The sequence below is a fragment of the Phyllobates terribilis genome, unplaced genomic scaffold (genome assembly GCF_046119375.1).
Source record: "Phyllobates terribilis strain yellow unplaced genomic scaffold, ASM4611937v1 Scaffold_8__6_contigs__length_399053987, whole genome shotgun sequence".
Taxonomy (NCBI): Eukaryota; Metazoa; Chordata; class Amphibia; order Anura; family Dendrobatidae; genus Phyllobates; species Phyllobates terribilis.
The window spans coordinates 106,216,751-106,237,045 of record NW_027362768.1 but is presented as its reverse complement, the minus strand read 5'-3'; the positions used below and the strand labels follow the sequence as shown (position 1 = coordinate 106,237,045).

The 20,295-nt window shown below is 51.0% G+C and overlaps 1 protein-coding gene across 5 annotated transcripts in view; it reads left to right on the top strand.

The window, feature by feature from the left end:
• The first annotated feature begins 9,379 nt into the window (after nt 1-9,379).
• ZNF644 (zinc finger protein 644) overlaps nt 9,380-20,295 on the top strand; it is a 76,586-nt gene continuing 65,670 nt past the window's right edge. For 4 of the 5 annotated variants that reach the window (XM_073643181.1, XM_073643180.1, XM_073643179.1 and 1 more), the window contains exon 1: nt 9,380-9,525. The gene's annotated coding sequence lies outside the window, so the exon portion shown is untranslated. Of the gene's footprint in view, nt 9,526-9,778; nt 10,038-20,295 lie in introns of those variants that run through there. The other variant, XM_073643178.1, reaches the window with a different exon arrangement.

The window sequence follows — 20,295 nt, the reverse complement described above, 5'->3', positions numbered from 1 at the left end:
TCAAGACCGGCGCGAACAAGTCTGATGCTCCTGATCCATTATGGGGCACATGCCTCTTAATGAAATGAGCATCAGAAAAGTGGCGTGCGCCTCGCCACAGCACATCATAAATTAGATTAGCTGTGGCGTCACAAGTGATTCTGGAGTAATCACCGACTCCTCAATAATGGGCAATAACAAATTTACTGAAGTAAAATGGTAGCGTCATTGTATGAGATTCTTTTAGATTGATAGAACATAAAATATTTAGGACTGTGGATGGTGCTGAGGCTATTACTGTGGAAGACTGTGAATGGTGCTGAGGCTATTACTGTGGAAGACTGTGAATGGTGCTGAGGCTATTACTGGGGTAGTACTGCTGATGACGCTGAGCCCATCACTGGGGTAGTACTGCTGATGACGCTGAGCCCATCACTGGGGCAGTACTGCTGATGGCGCTGAGCCCATCACTGGGGCAGTACTGCTGATGGCGCTGAGCCCATCACTGGGGCAGTACTGCTGATGGCGCTGAGCCCATCACTGGGGCAGTACTGCTGATGGCGCTGAGCCCATCACTGGGGCAGTACTGCTGATGGCGCTGAGCCCATCACTGGGGCAGTACTGCTGATGGCGCTGAGCCCATCACTGGGGCAGTACTGCTGATGGCGCTGAGCCCATCACTGGGGCAGTACTGCTGATGGCACTGAGCCCATCACTGGGGCAGTACTGCTGATGGCACTGAGCCCATCACTGGGGCAGTACTGCTGATGGCACTGAGCCCATCACTGGGGCAGTACTGCTGATGGCACTGAGCCCATCACTGGGGCAGTACTGCTGATGGCACTGAGCCCATCACTGGGGCAGTACTGCTGATGGCACTGAGCCCATCACTGGGGCAGTACTGCTGATGGCACTGAGCCCATCACTGGGGCAGTACTGCTGATGGCACTGAGCCCATCACTGGGGCAGTACTGCTGATGGCACTGAGCCCATCACTGGGGCAGTACTGCTGATGGCACTGAGCCCATCACTGGGGCAGTACTGCTGATGGCACTGAGCCCATCACTGGGGCAGTACTGCTGATGGCACTGAGCCCATCACTGGGGCAGTACTGCTGATGGCACTGAGCCCATCACTGGGGCAGTACTGCTGATGGCACTGAGCCCATCACTGGGGCAGTACTGCTGATGGCACTGAGCCCATCACTGGGGCAGTACTGCTGATGGCACTGAGCCCATCACTGGGGCAGTACTGCTGATGGCACTGAGCCCATCACTGGGGCAGTACTGCTGATGGCACTGAGCCCATCACTGGGGCAGTACTGCTGATGGCACTGAGCCCATCACTGGGGCAGTACTGCTGATGGCACTGAGCCCATCACTGGGGCAGTACTGCTGATGGCACTGAGCCCATCACTGGGGCAGTACTGCTGATGGCACTGAGCCCATCACTGGGGCAGTACTGCTGATGGCACTGAGCCCATCACTGGGGCAGTACTGCTGATGGCACTGAGCCCATCACTGGGGCAGTACTGCTGATGGCACTGAGCCCATCACTGGGGCAGTACTGCTGATGGCACTGAGCCCATCACTGGGGCAGTACTGCTGATGGCACTGAGCCCATCACTGGGGCAGTACTGCTGATGGCACTGAGCCCATCACTGGGGCAGTACTGCTGATGGCACTGAGCTCATCACTGGGGCAGTACTGCTGATGGCACTGAGCCCATTATCCGGGCAGTACTGCTGATGGCACTGAGCCCATCACTGGGGCAGTACTGCTGATGGCACTGAGCCCATTATCCGGGCAGTACTGCTGATGGCACTGAGCCCATTATCCGGGCAGTACTGCTGATGGCACCGAGCCCATCACTGGGGCAGTACTGCTGATGGCACTGAGCCCATCACTGGGGCAGTACTGCTGATGGCACTGAGCCCATCACTGGGGCAGTACTGCTGATGGCACCGAGCCCATTATCCGGGCAGTACTGCTGATGGCACCGAGCCCATCACTGGGGCAGTACTGCTGATGGCACCGAGCCCATCACTGGGGCAGTACTGCTGATGGCACTGAGCCCATCACTGGGGCAGTACTGCTGATGGCACTGAGCCCATCACTGGGGCAGTACTGCTGATGGCACTGAGCCCATCACTGGGGCAGTACTGCTGATGGCACTGAGCCCATTGTCCGGGCAGTACTGCTGATGGCACTGAGCCCATCACTGGGGCAGTACTGCTGATGGCACTGAGCCCATTATCCGGGCAGTACTGCTGATGGCACTGAGCCCATCACTGGGGCAGTACTGCTGATGGCACTGAGCCCATCACTGGGGCAGTACTGCTGATGGCACTGAGCCCATCACTGGGGCAGTACTGCTGATGGCACTGAGCCCATTATCCAGGCAGTACTGCTGATGGCACTGAGCCCATTATCCAGGCAGTACTGCTGATGGCACTGAGCCCATCACTGGGGCAGTACTGCTGATGGCACTGAGCCCATCACTGGGGCAGCACTGCTGATGGCACTGAGCCCATCACTGGGGCAGCACTGCTGATGGCACTGAGCCCATCACTGGGGCAGCACTGCTGATGGCACTGAGCCCATCACTGGGGCAGTACTGCCGATGGCACTGAGCCCATCACTGGGGCAGTACTGCCGATGGCACTGAGCCCATTATCCGGGCAGTACTGCCGATGGCACTGAGCCCATTATCCGGGCAGTACTGCTTATGGCACTGAGCCCATTATCCGGGCAGTACTTCTTATGGCACTGAGCCCATTATCCGGGCAGTACTGCTGATGGCACTGAGCCCATTATCCGGGCAGTACTGCTGATGGCACTGAGCCCATTATCCGGGCAGTACTGCTGATGGCACTGAGCCCATTATCCGGGCAGTACTGCTGATGGCACTGAGCCCATTATCCGGGCAGTACTGCTTATGGCACTGAGCCCATTATCCGGGCAGTACTGCTTATGGCACTGAGCCCATTATCCGGGCAGTACTGCTTATGGCACTGAGCTCATAATCGGGGCGAACTGCTAATGGCACTGAGCCCATTATCTGGGCAGTACTGCTGATGGCACTGAGCCCATCACTGGGGCAGTACTGCTGATGGCACTGAGCCCATTATCCGGGCAGTACTGCTGATGGCACTGAGCCCATTATCCGGGCAGTACTGCTGATGGCACTGAGCCCATTATCCGGGCAGTACTGCTGATGGCACCGAGCCCATTATCCGGGCAGTACTGCTGATGGCACCGAGCCCATTATCCGGGCAGTACTGCTGATGGCACCGAGCCCATCACTGGGGCAGTACTGCTGATGGCACTGAGCCCATCACTGGGGCAGTACTGCTGAAGGCACTGAGCCCATTATCCGGGCAGTACTGCTGAAGGCACCCAGCCCATCACTGGGGCAGTACTGCTGATGGCACCGAGCCCATCACTGGGGCAGTACTGCTGATGGCACCGAGCCCATCACTGGGGCAGTACTGCTGATGGCACTGAGCCCATCACTGGGGCAGTACTGCTGATGGCACTGAGCCCATCACTGGGGCAGTACTGCTGATGGCACTGAGCCCATCACTGGGGCAGTACTGCTGATGGCACTGAGCCCATTATCCGGGCAGTACTGCTGATGGCACTGAGCCCATCACTGGGGCAGTACTGCTGATGGCACTGAGCCCATTATCCGGGCAGTACTGCTGATGGCACTGAGCCCATCACTGGGGTAGTACTGCTGATGACGCTGAGCCCATCACTGGGGCAGTACTGCTGATGGCACTGAGCCCATTATCCGGGCAGTACTGCTTATGGCACTGAGCCCATTATCCGGGCAGTACTGCTGATGGCACTGAGCCCATTATCCGGGCAGTACTGCTGATGGCACTGAGCCCATTATCCGGGCAGTACTGCTGATGGCACTGAGCCCATTATCCGGGCAGTACTGCTGATGGCACTGAGCCCATTATCCGGGCAGTACTGCTTATGGCACTGAGCCCATTATCCGGGCAGTACTGCTTATGGCACTGAGCTCATAATCGGGGCGAACTGCTAATGGCACTGAGCCCATTATCTGGGCAGTACTGCTGATGGCACTGAGCCCATCACTGGGGCAGTACTGCTGATGGCACTGAGCCCATTATCCGGGCAGTACTGCTGATGGCACTGAGCCCATTATCCGGGCAGTACTGCTGATGGCACCGAGCCCATCACTGGGGCAGTACTGCTGATGGCACTGAGCCCATTATCCGGGCAGTACTGCTGATGGCACCGAGCCCATCACTGGGGCAGTACTGCTGATGGCACTGAGCCCATCACTGGGGCAGTACTGCTGATGGCACTGAGCCCATCACTGGGGCAGTACTGCTGATGGCACTGAGCCCATCACTGGGGCAGTACTGCTGATGGCACTGAGCCCATCACTGGGGCAGTACTGCTGATGGCACTGAGCCCATTATCCGGGCAGTACTGCTGATGGCACTGAGCCCATTATCCGGGCAGTACTGCTGATGGCACTGAGCCCATCACTGGGGTAGTACTGCTGATGACGCTGAGCCCATCACTGGGGCAGTACTGCTGATGGCACTGAGCCCATTGTCCGGGCAGTACTGCTGATGGCACTGAGCCCATCACTGGGGCAGTACTGCTGATGGCACTGAGCCCATCACTGGGGCAGTACTGCTGATGGCACTGAGCCCATCACTGGGGCAGTACTGCTGATGGCACTGAGCCCATCACTGGGGCAGTACTGCTGATGGCACTGAGCCCATCACTGGGGCAGTACTGCTGATGGCACTGAGCCCATCACTGGGGCAGTACTGCTGATGGCACTGAGCCCATCACTAGGGCAGTACTGCTGATGGCACTGAGCCCATCACTGGGGCAGTACTGCTGATGGCACTGAGCCCATTATCCGGGCAGTACTGCTGATGGCACTGAGCCCATTATCCGGGCAGTACTGCTGATGGCACTGAGCCCATTATCCGGGCAGTACTGCTGATGGCACTGAGCCCATTATCCGGGCAGTACTGCTGATGGCACTGAGCCCATTATCGGGGCGAACTGCTAATGGCACTGAGCCCATTATCCAGGCAGTACTGCTGATGGCACTGAGCCCATCACTGGGGCAGTACTGCTGATGGCACTGAGCCCATTATCCGGGCAGTACTGCTGATGGCACTGAGCCCATTATCCGGGCAGTACTGCTGATGGCACCGAGCCCATCATCCGGGCAGTACTGCTGATGGCACCGAGCCCATCACTGGGGCAGTACTGCTGATGGCACCGAGCCCATCACTGGGGCAGTACTGCTGATGGCACTGAGCCCATCACTGGGGCAGTACTGCTAATGGCACTGAGCCCATCACTGGGGCAGTACTGCTAATGGCACTGAGCCCATCACTGGGGCAGTACTGCTGATGGCACTGAGCCCATCACTGGGGCAGTACTGCTGATGGCACTGAGCCCATCACTGGGGCAGTACTGCTGATGGCACTGAGCCCATCACTGGGGCAGTACTGCTGATGGCACTGAGCCCATCACTGGGGCAGTACTGCTGATGGCACCGAGCCCATTATCCGGGCAGTACTGCTGATGGCACCGAGCCCATCACTGGGGCAGTACTGCTGATGGCACCGAGCCCATCACTGGGGCAGTACTGCTGATGGCACTGAGCCCATCACTGGGGCAGTACTGCTGATGGCACTGAGCCCATCACTGGGGCAGTACTGCTGATGGCACTGAGCCCATCACTGGGGCAGTACTGCTGATGGCACTGAGCCCATTGTCCGGGCAGTACTGCTGATGGCACTGAGCCCATCACTGGGGCAGTACTGCTGATGGCACTGAGCCCATTATCCGGGCAGTACTGCTGATGGCACTGAGCCCATCACTGGGGCAGTACTGCTGATGGCACTGAGCCCATCACTGGGGCAGTACTGCTGATGGCACTGAGCCCATCACTGGGGCAGTACTGCTGATGGCACTGAGCCCATTATCCAGGCAGTACTGCTGATGGCACTGAGCCCATTATCCAGGCAGTACTGCTGATGGCACTGAGCCCATCACTGGGGCAGTACTGCTGATGGCACTGAGCCCATCACTGGGGCAGTACTGCTGATGGCACTGAGCCCATCACTGGGGCAGCACTGCTGATGGCACTGAGCCCATCACTGGGGCAGTACTGCCGATGGCACTGAGCCCATCACTGGGGCAGTACTGCCGATGGCACTGAGCCCATTATCCGGGCAGTACTGCCGATGGCACTGAGCCCATTATCCGGGCAGTACTGCTTATGGCACTGAGCCCATTATCCGGGCAGTACTTCTTATGGCACTGAGCCCATTATCCGGGCAGTACTGCTGATGGCACTGAGCCCATTATCCGGGCAGTACTGCTGATGGCACTGAGCCCATTATCCGGGCAGTACTGCTTATGGCACTGAGCCCATTATCCGGGCAGTACTGCTTATGGCACTGAGCCCATTATCCGGGCAGTACTGCTTATGGCACTGAGCCCATTATCCGGGCAGTACTGCTTATGGCACTGAGCCCATTATCCGGGCAGTACTGCTTATGGCACTGAGCTCATAATCGGGGCGAACTGCTAATGGCACTGAGCCCATTATCTGGGCAGTACTGCTGATGGCACTGAGCCCATCACTGGGGCAGTACTGCTGATGGCACTGAGCCCATTATCCGGGCAGTACTGCTGATGGCACTGAGCCCATTATCCGGGCAGTACTGCTGATGGCACTGAGCCCATTATCCGGGCAGTACTGCTGATGGCACCGAGCCCATTATCCGGGCAGAACTGCTGATGGCACTGAGCCCATTATCCGGGCAGTACTGCTGATGGCACCGAGCCCATCACTGGGGCAGTACTGCTGATGGCACTGAGCCCATCACTGGGGCAGTACTGCTGAAGGCACTGAGCCCATTATCCGGGCAGTACTGCTGATGGCACCCAGCCCATCACTGGGGCAGTACTGCTGATGGCACCGAGCCCATCACTGGGGCAGTACTGCTGATGGCACCGAGCCCATCACTGGGGCAGTACTGCTGATGGCACTGAGCCCATCACTGGGGCAGTACTGCTGATGGCACTGAGCCCATCACTGGGGCAGTACTGCTGATGGCACTGAGCCCATTATCCGGGCAGTACTGCTGATGGCACTGAGCCCATCACTGGGGCAGTACTGCTGATGGCACTGAGCCCATTATCCGGGCAGTACTGCTGATGGCACTGAGCCCATCACTGGGGTAGTACTGCTGATGACGCTGAGCCCATCACTGGGGCAGTACTGCTGATGGCACTGAGCCCATTATCCGGGCAGTACTGCTTATGGCACTGAGCCCATTATCCGGGCAGTACTGCTGATGGCACTGAGCCCATTATCCGGGCAGTACTGCTGATGGCACTGAGCCCATTATCCGGGCAGTACTGCTGATGGCACTGAGCCCATTATCCGGGCAGTACTGCTGATGGCACTGAGCCCATTATCCGGGCAGTACTGCTGATGGCACTGAGCCCATTATCCGGGCAGTACTGCTGATGGCACTGAGCCCATTATCCGGGCAGTACTGCTTATGGCACTGAGCCCATTATCCGGGCAGTACTGCTGATGGCACTGAGCCCATTATCCGGGCAGTACTGCTGATGGCACTGAGCCCATTATCCGGGCAGTACTGCTTATGGCACTGAGCCCATTATCCGGGCAGTACTGCTTATGGCACTGAGCTCATAATCGGGGCGAACTGCTAATGGCACTGAGCCCATTATCTGGGCAGTACTGCTGATGGCACTGAGCCCATCACTGGGGCAGTACTGCTGATGGCACTGAGCCCATTATCCGGGCAGTACTGCTGATGGCACTGAGCCCATTATCCGGGCAGTACTGCTGATGGCACTGAGCCCATTATCCGGGCAGTACTGCTGATGGCACCGAGCCCATCACTGGGGCAGTACTGCTGATGGCACTGAGCCCATTATCCGGGCAGTACTGCTGATGGCACCGAGCCCATCACTGGGGCAGTACTGCTGATGGCACTGAGCCCATCACTGGGGCAGTACTGCTGATGGCACTGAGCCCATCACTGGGGCAGTACTGCTGATGGCACTGAGCCCATCACTGGGGCAGTACTGCTGATGGCACTGAGCCCATCACTGGGGCAGTACTGCTGATGGCACTGAGCCCATTATCCGGGCAGTACTGCTGATGGCACTGAGCCCATTATCCGGGCAGTACTGCTGATGGCACTGAGCCCATCACTGGGGTAGTACTGCTGATGACGCTGAGCCCATCACTGGGGCAGTACTGCTGATGGCACTGAGCCCATTGTCCGGGCAGTACTGCTGATGGCACTGAGCCCATCACTGGGGCAGTACTGCTGATGGCACTGAGCCCATCACTGGGGCAGTACTGCTGATGGCACTGAGCCCATCACTGGGGCAGTACTGCTGATGGCACTGAGCCCATCACTGGGGCAGTACTGCTGATGGCACTGAGCCCATCACTGGGGCAGTACTGCTGATGGCACTGAGCCCATCACTGGGGCAGTACTGCTGATGGCACTGAGCCCATTATCCGGGCAGTACTGCTGATGGCACTGAGCCCATTATCCGGGCAGTACTGCTGATGGCACTGAGCCCATTATCCGGGCAGTACTGCTGATGGCACTGAGCCCATTATCCGGGCAGTACTGCTGATGGCACTGAGCCCATTATCGGGGCGAACTGCTAATGGCACTGAGCCCATTATCCAGGCAGTACTGCTGATGGCACTGAGCCCATCACTGGGGCAGTACTGCTGATGGCACTGAGCCCATTATCCGGGCAGTACTGCTGATGGCACTGAGCCCATTATCCGGGCAGTACTGCTGATGGCACCGAGCCCATCATCCGGGCAGTACTGCTGATGGCACCGAGCCCATCACTGGGGCAGTACTGCTGATGGCACTGAGCCCATCACTGGGGCAGTACTGCTGATGGCACTGAGCCCATCACTGGGGCAGTACTGCTAATGGCACTGAGCCCATCACTGGGGCAGTACTGCTAATGGCACTGAGCCCATCACTGGGGCAGTACTGCTGATGGCACTGAGCCCATCACTGGGGCAGTACTGCTGATGGCACTGAGCCCATCACTGGGGCAGTACTGCTGATGGCACTGAGCCCATCACTGGGGCAGTACTGCTGATGGCACCGAGCCCATTCCCGGGGATACTGTGGCTGGTGCTCAGGCTATCACTGTGTGTGTCCGGCTCAGGGAGCAGTCCGGTGACTCCGGTCAGGAACAGACAGCCCCGTACACCTGACTCCCGGACCAAACAGTCTCCGTTTGTCACAGGCGCGCCCCCGCAGCGGCCTCCACTCCCCGGCAGGCGCGCCCCCGCCACTCACAGTGGGAGGGGTCAGAGCGGGTCACGTGGGTGGACGTCTGTCTCCACGTCTAGTCCTCAGGTTTGAACTGAAGAAAAAAAAAAAAAAAAAAAGTGCGGTGGCGGCGGAGTCGCCCGGGCCTGTGTGTGCGGTGCGGCCCCGAGCAGGTGAGTGCGCGCAGGTGTCTGCCCTCTGCTCGTCTGATGCCGCCGCTTAACTCCTTGTGCGCTGCGGTAACGCATGTCTCTCCCAGACACTGACGGGTCACACACACCGGCGGCTGCGTTCTCCCACGGGCACACTCATTCCTGCTGGATGAGATGGTCACTAGTTGACGCATTTTTGCCGGACGGGGCAACATGGCGTCCGCGGGAGCCGAGCAGCGGGCGGCGGAGGGGTGCGGGGAGTCGCGGTGCGCGGCCTCGGCTTTCCCTCCCTCGGGAGTCTCCGGGGAGCCCCGGCTTCTATCCGGGGCCTCTCACCACAAAGCGGCGGCCGCAATTATCTGTGGACAAAGGGTTCATTTTAGGTTTAGCTGTGACGGTTTTGTTTAGTCACGTGACGCCGCGCAGCCAATCCGCATGCACGCTGGGAAAGAAGGGCAGAAATACCAGGCGGACGGGGAGCCAGGCGGCCGCCATTGCTGCATATATTTGGGGGGGACGTCTGGGGACGAGAAGTAAGTGCCGAGTGTGAGTGTGGCGCGGTGTGACGTGTCGTGGGCCCGCAGCGCCATCCCGGGCCCCGGCTCATCTCCTGCCCGGAGCTGGAAGTGCGGCCTAGTGCGTGTGGACAAGCCAGCAGACGGGAGGATTAGGGCTGGTGACATTGTGCTGGCCTGCAGCAGCCACGGCTGAGCCCGAGCATGGGCCTGACCACGGGGCTGCCCAACATGGCCGCAGTATGGCTGCTGGCAGCCGGCACTGGGCCCCATGGCTCCCCCTGCTCCTCCCATTGTCCCCTGCTCACACCCTGCACAAGTGACCTGTGCACACATGGCTGTCAGGATCTCTGGGCACAGGAGGCAGATATGGCAGCAGTGCCTGGCCACACGCCCATTACAGCTCACTAGGAATGGCTGCTCCCAGAGAACAATAGAGCGCATTCCTCTTACTAATAAACTCATGTGCTGGTTAAATTATATCTGGTGACCTGCTCCCCTGGAGATGAACTTGTGAGCGCCACTATTTTAGTATTTTGGGGTCATCACATGGGTACAGTAGTAACCGACAAGCTGCCATATGGCATCCTGACTGCAAAAGGTTATCACGTCGCTGAGAAAATCTGTCTGCAGGGTTTTGCTCCCCCATCACAGAGTATCATAATATAGGGGCAGAGACCCTGATTCCTGCTATTTGTCGGGTTACTTTACTGCAGATCTCACTTCTCTGAATTCGGAGTCTTGTATAACCCCGCCCACACCACTGATTGGCAGCTTTGTGTGTGCGCTGTGCATAGGCAGAAAGCTGTCAGAGTGGTTGGGGTGGGGCTATACAGAGTTCATGAATGAGGACTACATATCAGCAGGTTTACTAGGCCTCTAGTGATACACTCCTGCTAATTAAAAAAGAAAAAAAGCTGATTATCAAAACTACAACAAGCAGCCCAGTAAGTGAGCATCACGAGTCAGGGTCTGTGTCCCTACATAATTCTGCTCTCAGATTAGGTAGCAAAAAAATGGTTGCAGGTTCCGTTTAAGTCTTTATGTGAAGGAGGCAACAAGTGCACAGAGGGCAGGGTGATTCCTGGTAGGTGCACAGATCCTTGTGCAGCACCCATGTACTTGATTGACATCTCCTCTGTGCTGGGGATGTAGTGGTCCTGAGCAAGCAACAATAAAGTGCATAAGTAGGTGTTAGGTGTGGAACGATACAGGCCGCCCTCACTGCACTTTTAGTCTTATTTACATAGAAAGAAAAAAAATAATCAATTTTGAATCTCTATTTTTTTTCTTTCCTCAGCAGTGGCATCTCTCTGCAGGCAAGCATGCTGTGAGGGGTCAGGGGCAGATACACCAAAATAAAAAGCAACAGCATTTTGATCTCAGTGAGCCACAATTCTGGTGTATATAGTTGGTCTCATTTATTAGCCACTTTTTGCACCTTAGTAGACAAACTTATAAAGTGTGTGGCACTGGTGATGGCACATTGCGTCATGCCTCCAAATCTCCCTTGCTGCTCAATGGCTTCGGCACTTGGTTTCAAAATTGTCTGGCCACTGCTTATACCGGTGCTTGGAATTTCAGACGCATGCAGTAAGACTGTCTCTGCTATCGCCCTAAGCACGTTTGTAAAATTTACCAAATTAAAGGCCTTTTTAATGTTTAAAAAAAAAGTGTTCTAAATGAAATCCTACAATGAGGTGATATAAAGCTAGATGGGTGTGTAAAAATGCACCAAACTTACCATTCAGCATAGGGCACAGTTCACACAGAAATGAGTGTTCTCAGGCCTCTCACAGCCACGCATGACTACTTCCATGTGCTCTCCTGTATCATGTAGGGAGGTAATGGGCTGAATGCTACTGAAACTAGCACTGTCATGTCTGCCAAACAGAGGAATCTAGTGCATGCTGTGATTTTATATCCCCCCACCCCCCATACAATTCAATTCAAATGAGCTTTATTGGCAGGACTAAGTACATATTAGCATTGCCAAAGCAAATGGTAAAAAATAGGGGGACGGGGGTGGGGAGTAGGGAGGCATATAGAGGTCCAGGATATATCAAGATCCTTTTAGAGGGTAGGGGCATGTCCAAGGTGGGGTATAGAAGTCCATGGCACACTAAGCTTACAATGTCTGAAAGCCTCTTCACATTACATAAGTCAACTGCATCCACCAATTCTAGCAAGATGGCCCGACCAGCTAATGTGTATGGAAGCTTAACTGTTACACAGGCTTAGTAAACTTACTTTTTGCAATTTTCATTTCATTTGAATGGTTGAAAAACGCTGAAAAGTGTGACATGCTGCAGATTTGAAACTGCATGAAGTCTGCAATGAAAACATAAGCAGCAAGCATGAGATTTCAGAAATCTCATTAATTTTGCTAGTACACTAAACTGCCGCATCATGGTGCAGAAACTTCTGCAAATATTTGATGTGTGCACATACCCTTTGCTGAATTCTTGTCAGCACTGCTCTGCTTTGGGTCTTGTCTGCAACTGAGCTGCTCCTGTGAGGGCTGATGTTGTGGGAAGGGGCGGAAACTCCTTCATTACAGTGCACAACCTCATTACAGGAAGTAGTGGGTTGTACTGCTAACTAAGAGGAGCGATGTACTGCAGGATGGGGCTGTATATAGAAGGGCTGAAAGGAGTGATATACTGCAGGATGGGGTTGTATGTAGTGGCTCTGAGAAAGTTTGATATACTGCAGGATAGGGCTGAGAGGAATGATATACAGCAGGATAGGGCATATAAAATAGGATAAGGCCTGAGATGAGTGATATACTGCAGAATGGGGCTGAGAGGAATGATGTACTGCAGGATAGGGCGTGTATAAAAGGCCTTAGAGGAGAGTGATACTGCAGGATGGAACTGTATATAGAGGGGCTGAGAGGAGTAATGTACTACTGGATAGGTTGTATATAGGAGGACTGAGATGAGTGATATACTGCTGGATGGGCTTGTATATAGAGACTGAGAGGTGTGAAACTACAGGATGGGGCTGTATATAGGGGTATGAGAGGAGTGATGTACTTCAGTATGGAGCTTTACACTGTGGGATGGGGCTTTACACAGGGGGTTGAGCAGAGTGACTGTGGCTGAGAGGTGTTGAGTAATGTTTGTTGCCTGCTGCTGACAGATAAGTGATTTGAAACTCCAAATGCTGCTCTGTTGATGCATATGGAAGACGACTGAGGTTGAGGCTTTTAAGGATCACACAAGGGAGCGAGGGGTCTGCAGCACTGTAGAGTAGCAAGTGCTGCTGGGAAATGTAGTTTTACCTGTGTAAGAATAGGACCGCCGATTTCTGCTATGTGAAGCTGGATGTATAGAGATGGAAAAAAGATACAAATGTACAAGAAAAAAATGTTCTGTTGGCCTAGTTTGTATATTAACCATAAGTATGCGTTTAGTGTGCTTTGTGAAAAATAATTTGATTATGGGAATAACCCTTTAAAAGGAGTCTGTCGCCTCCAAAGTATATTTTAAATGTTCTCTGCAGTGTTGCAGGAGACTTGTGACAACCATACTAGCACTGAACCAGTTACTGGTATAATGCCGGAGAAAATAACAATTCATATGCAAACGAGTAGATTTCAGTGTACCCTTGGTGTGGCCAAGAGTTTGGCGCACAGTTCCGCCTCTTTGGCATGTTGGGACCTTTCCCCGCTTCTAATTGACAGTGCTCGCTTTCCAGAACAAACACCGGTGTGTATTCTCATGTATACTGACAGTGGGTTGAATCAACAGTCACATTGCCGGGGCCCCTGGGGAAAAGAAAGAAAGGCTCCTCAATGAGCAGTATGTAATGAACAGAAGCATCTGCACTGATAACACTCCTGTAGGCCCTGATGAGCCCTGATGATCACACGATTGTAGGATGCCTCACCTCTGCCAGTGACTTATAACCTCAGTGGGCTGTTTTCCCCAGTAAATGGGCCTACTGTGGATGACCCAGATGGTGTATAAAAAAAAAAAGAAAAAAGATATATAGTATAAGGAAAAAAAGATGTTACCCTGAGATCTTCGATGATCTCTTGGGGAACAAATTTTGTTAAAAAATAAATAAAAACTAAAATATAAACACACAAAAGATCTGCAAATAAAAAAAAACAGTACAAAGTCCTCAATGCCAAAAAATCTGTTTTGCAAATAAAAATAATTTATTACAAACATGTATCAATTTAGCTAAACAAAAAAATATTCATATTTGGTATCCACACAACTGTAATAATCTTGAGTTCATTCAGTAGGTTAAAACTAAACCAAAAACTGTTTTTTTTTTCCATATTCATGTTGCAAATAAATATTCCGATGTACCTTATACATCTTTAAATCCACCATACGATTCCAGAGGTATGGGTGTTTTTGTTTAGTGCTAATTCTTGTTTTTTTTTATAAAGGGCCATTGCTCAAAGGATTCTCTGGGGTGGCGTCTTTAGTTTACTCTTCATTATTACCTTGTGAGGTTGGTAAAAACCAGCACAAGATAAAAAGGACCATATTTCTGGAACCGTATAATGGATTTTTCATTAAGAAACAAAAATTACTCAGTGGAGCTGTGGGAAAAAACAATTTTTAAATATTTACCAAAAATTAGGCCAAAATACAGAAAGTGTGTGCAAAATTAGGAACACCCCATGACTCAGTAGCTTGTAGAACCACATTTAGCAATAATTTGATGTAATCGTTATGTGTATGTGTTGTAAAGTAATTTTTGACGACTCTTAAAGAAATTGTCCACTACTTGGACAATCCTGTTCATACCCCACGTCTGCCCTCGATAACATAAAAAAGCCTATACTCCCCTCCCGTGCTGGCGCTGTTTCCCCGGTGTCGGCGTTCGCTCTCCCCAGGGCTCCCATGCTGTTGTTGTGACACATGAACCCAGCACACAATCAGCGCTGGCGTCACTGTCCCCACCTCCTGTTTAATTGAACATGAAGAGGAAGTCAGATCACCCGCAGCCCGTACTTCCTCTATATGTTCAATTCGACAGGAGGCAGAGACAGTGACGCCAGCGCTGATGATTGGGCGCCGGCATCACGGTTCACAACAAACACACATGAGCCCTGGGGAGAACAAATGTTGACACTGTGGTAGCTGTGCTAGCACAGGAGGTGAGTATAAGCTATTTTATTTTATCGAGGCCAAACATTTAGATCAAGAAGAGGTTGTTCAAGTAGTGGACATTCCCTTTAAGGTCTCATTCACAAGTCAGTTTTTCATGTACGAGTGCTATCCATGTTTTTCACTGATAGCACTCATACCTATGATAGTTTATGGGGCTGTTCACATCTCTGATTTTTTGCAGACCGATTGGGCTGTGCAAAATCACAAGGGCATAACTGATCAGACTAAGAAAAAAAACAACTGATGAAAGTCACTAATAAAACAGTTTTTCTCGTACGTGAGAAAAACTGACATCTAAATGAGCCCTTGGGCTGCGTTCCCATGATGAGTTTTTGGTGATTTTTTTTTTAAAAAATGCAAGTAACCAATTTAACTTAATGGGTGCAGAAAATCTGCAAGAACAAACTCACCAAAAGTTCATTGTGATAACGTAGCCTTACAGTATTGCTTAAAGGGTTGCTCCACTACTTTTATATTGATGCACTGCGAGCTGTTAAAGTCCCGGGGCGTGCTAACAGCTGCCGCTAACTGTGTACTGAATGGTGACAAACCACACTTCTGTGACTGATGTTAGCCTTGTATCTGCAGGTTATCATTTGGGAACATGACAGGTCCCTTTTAATTTCATTGAGATTTTTGGGCATTTGTTTATACACAGCTCTTAAAGAGAACTTGTCACTCAATCCATGCTGTCCACCTACGGGCAGCATGAACCAGTGCCTGGCTGGGAGATTGCAGCCAGGTATGTCCAACTTCGCAACGATTCAGGAGTTTGGAGAAAACATAGTTTGAAACGATGGCCAGGGACATAGGGAGAGATGTTGGGAGTGTGATGAGGTACCTGGCTTCTCCTCACCCCGCTCCATGTGATTGACAGGTCAGTGACACCTGTCCGTCAACTGGGGCAGTGAGGATCCAACCTGTCACCACATCGGACTCATCCAGTCTCTGCCTATGGTCCTCGGCCGTCTCTTCAAACTATGTTATCTGAACTGCCAAAGATTTTCAGATTAAAGCATACCTGGCTGCAATCGTGTAGCCAGTCTCGGTGTCCTGCTGACCAAGGTTTGGGCAACATAAATTGAGTGAAAAGTTCCCTTTAACCCCTTATAGACATATGATGTACAGTTACGTCATTTGCCAGCTCCCTGACTTTGATGTGGGCTTAGTTTCTGAGCCCACATCTTTTGCTGGCAGATTATGTCTGTTATTCAGCCATCATCTGCCTCTAATAGACGCGTGTGGAGCGAAGCGTGACTGTTAACCTGTTAAATGCTGCTATCAATCTATGACTGCAGCATTTACAGCACGTGTTTTGGGGAGGGCGCTGTTTTAACCGTCCATCGACGCCCCCGCGACGCAATTGCAAGGCTCCGATGGGTTACCATGACAGCCAGGGGTTTGTGGAGACCCTTGTGCCTGTCATGATGGTACTTCTGTGAAAGCCAGCCTGTGGCTTGCATTCATAGGAGATTGTGATTTTTGCTATATGCAGCAACACTGTGTACTGCCATACATAGCACAATTGATCGACAGATCGCTGGTTCAAGTCCCCTAAGAGGACTTGCAAATACAGTGAAAAGAAAAAAAAAAGTTTTAAAAATTTTTGAAAAGAATGTAAAAGTTAAAAAGATCGCCCAATCCCCTCCTTAAAAAAAAAAAAACAACATCGAAAAATTAACCCGAACAGTAAATTGAGTAACGAGAAACAAATCAAAGCCAGAATTGCAGTTTTTCAGTCTCCAAAACCGCAAAAATTGCAGTAAGGCTATGTGCCCACGATGCAGAAATGCTCCGGATTTTTCCTGAGCGTTTCTGCATCTCCCTGGCAGAAAAAAATGCATGCGGATTGTACATGCGTTTTTCCTGCCAGGGACATGCGGATGTGAAGCGTTCTTCACATGCATTTCCGCATGCGGATTGATAAGTGCTTTCCAAGCGATTTTAGCATCACTTGGAAAGTGCTTGACAACTTGGTCACACTATATAAATCCATGCAAACGGCATGGATTTATATAGTGTGACCGTAAAAGAATGGTAAAAAATAAATATATACTTACCTTCTGATGGCCCCCGGTGTCCTTGTCTCGGCTTGCCGGCAGCTCGCGGTAGACTAAAGGACCTGCCGACGTCAGCGGTCGCGTGACCCGTCACATGACTAAATGACGTCATGGCAGGTCCTTGAGTCCACCATGAGCTGCTGGCAAGCAGAGACAAGGAGACCGCGGGCCATCAGAAGGTAAGTATTTTTTTATTTTATTCTTTTTTTTACAAGTCTTTACAGTCTTACAGTCTCCTCTTCTCCAGACCCGGGTACCATCCGCACATTGAAACGCATGGCTTCCGCATCTACAGATGCAGTGATACGGATTACATGCATTCCAATGCAAGTCAATGGCGGCGAAAACGCCGCGCTTCCGCAAAGTAATTGGTAGTGCTGCGGATTTTTCCGCAATGATAATCCGCAGCGGAAATTTCCGCAGCATGTGCAAAGCACAGTTGGGGAACATGGCAGACCTTCTACCAAGCGTTTTTTAAGCGTTTCTGCAGCGGAATTGCCGCTGCGGAAACTCTTAAAAAACGCATAGTGGGCACACAGCCTAAGAGGTGATCAAAACATTTTATCTATTCCCGAAATGATATCAGTAAAAATATTCTCAGAGTGCTAAAAACAAGCCCCATTAGGCAAAAATTGAAAACATGTCTATGGGAAAATAGCAACATAAGTAATTTTTTTTTTTTAAATTTTCTAAAAAAAATTCACTTTAAAAAAAAATGCAGGTTTATTATCTCTCTAATTGTGCAGATCTGGAGAGTGATATTGCCAGGTCCTTTTTACCTTATAATGAGCGCTGTAAATAACCCCCCCCCCCCCAAAAGACAATTGCGGAATTGTGCTTCTTTTCCTGCTATTTTGCTGCACTAGGATTCCCCCCACTACCCCCCTTTCCAGTACATGACATGATAAAATGAATGGGGTCATTCAAAACTACAACACGTCCCTCAAAAAACAAGTCCTCATACGCAGGGCAGTGGAGGTCAGGCTGAGCCCATTTTGTTGGAGTCGGAGCTGGTATAAAATAGACCGACTCAGACTCCTAAAATAAATATATATATAATAAATTGGGTACAGTAGTACAATGCAAGATGTGCTGTAAAATTTTTCATAAGACTTTGAGAAAGTTATGAAATGTCCTATAAATGTTTGTTCTGTTCCCGATCTAAGGATTTAGGCTTTTAGTTGAGATGAATCTGTGCTGCACTTTATGTACACGCTCAGTAGTGAGGCTGGGCTGTGGAGTCAGAGTTGGAGTTGGCAGACAGGGAAATTGAGGAGTTAGAGATCTGGCTTACCGACTCAACAGCCCTGCTCATACATCTATGTTGAGAAAAAACTAAAAAAAAAAAGGTATGACTCTTGGAAGAAGGTGAGGAAATAAATATAAGCTCATAAACGGAATATTGCTCGGACAGGAAGGGGTTAAGTTCTTGGGTTGAGGTCTGAACTCTTGCTTCATTGCAACACTAACTCCTTCATTTTTGTAAGCCCTGCTGATGTAGATTTGCAGATGTTTGGGACCATTGTTCTTTTACTTGACCCAGTTTCGGCCAAGCTTTAGCTTTTTGTTGGCTTCGTACTTGACTCTAGAATGCTTTGGAATACAAGAGTTCATGGTTGACTCAGTGACTGTGAAACAAGCCCAAATAGTCACCCCTCCACCACCGTGCTTGGTATGAGGTGTCTGTTCTGATTTGTGTGTTTCGTTTACGCAAAACATGGTGCAGGGTATTTTGGACAAAGATCAACACTTGGATTTCGTCTGTTCAAAAGACATTGGGCACAGTTGATCAAAGCTTTCACCCCAGAATTCTAGCGTAAAAGCTTTGAAAAGTCAACTCAAAGTTTTGGCGTCTTCACGCTAAATGGGCAGAACTGGGACAGGGTCTGGAAGCCACAGCCAATCTAATTCATGATGAGCTGTGGTTTTCCCTACGCCAGAAATCTCACTCCAGTCCCTGATTGGAGTGAGATTTCTTACATAGCATACAGAGACGCTCTCCACTCTTCAAGACACTCCAGATTTGTGAAGAGGCGTGCACCGCTTCATGAATCAGGAGCGTCTTACTCCACCACGCCCCCTCACCAAGATCAGCATGAACAACGCCGGTCTTAATGAATCGGGGCACATTTTTATAGAAGTCTTTTGGCTTGTTCAGATACAAGTTTGCGAGTTTTAGGCATGGTGTCATGTTATTTTTAGAAATAAGAGTCTTTCTCCTGGCAAACTTTCCAAGCAAGCCACACGTGTTCAGTCTTTTTGTAATTGCATTGTCATGAACTTGAACTTTTAACATGCTGACTAAGCCTTATGGCTACATTCACACATCCGTGTGATACATCCTAGTGCTGGCTGTTTTCTTTCTTGGATAGCACATTAACCCATAGAGTTTCATTAAACCATAAACTCCTCTTTTAAAAACGGGTCCGTGTCTCTGGCCGTGAGACTCCGAGCAGGTCTGTTTTGCGGATTACACTCAGTTATAAAACCGATAACCGACTGTGTCCTTCAGTGATGCATCCGAGTTTCATCCGTTTTTAACTAAATAAATGACAGCGTTAATAGATAGTAAAAGTTCAGACAGTCTGCTTCAGTGAAAAAAAGAAATTCATGCAACTAGGATGACACAAAACAAATTGGGACTGTTTCTCTCAGATGTTAATAAGGGGTAATTTCTCTCCTTGAGGAGTGACATGCCAGTGTAAGGAGACTGGGAAATTAAATATGCAAATACCCTCTTCAGAGCGGAAGAGGACTTGAACTCTAGCGCCACCTATTGGAAGTAGCATTTCTAAAAGTTAATATCGACCGTTGCCACATGTCTTAGGATAAAAGCCAAACAGAAATCTCAATTTGCAGATACGTGTTTTGGGGTGTCCTACATGTCTGCAAATTGAGATTCTGGTTTGGTTTTTATCCCAAGTTATGTGGCAAGGGTTGATATGGACTTTTAGAATTGCAATTTCCAATAGGTGGCACTCTGAAGAGGGGATAGCAGGACACATCATACACCTTGAAACAGCCCCACAGTTACCCTTGTATACTGCAGTAATACTTTTAATGCATATATGTACTATA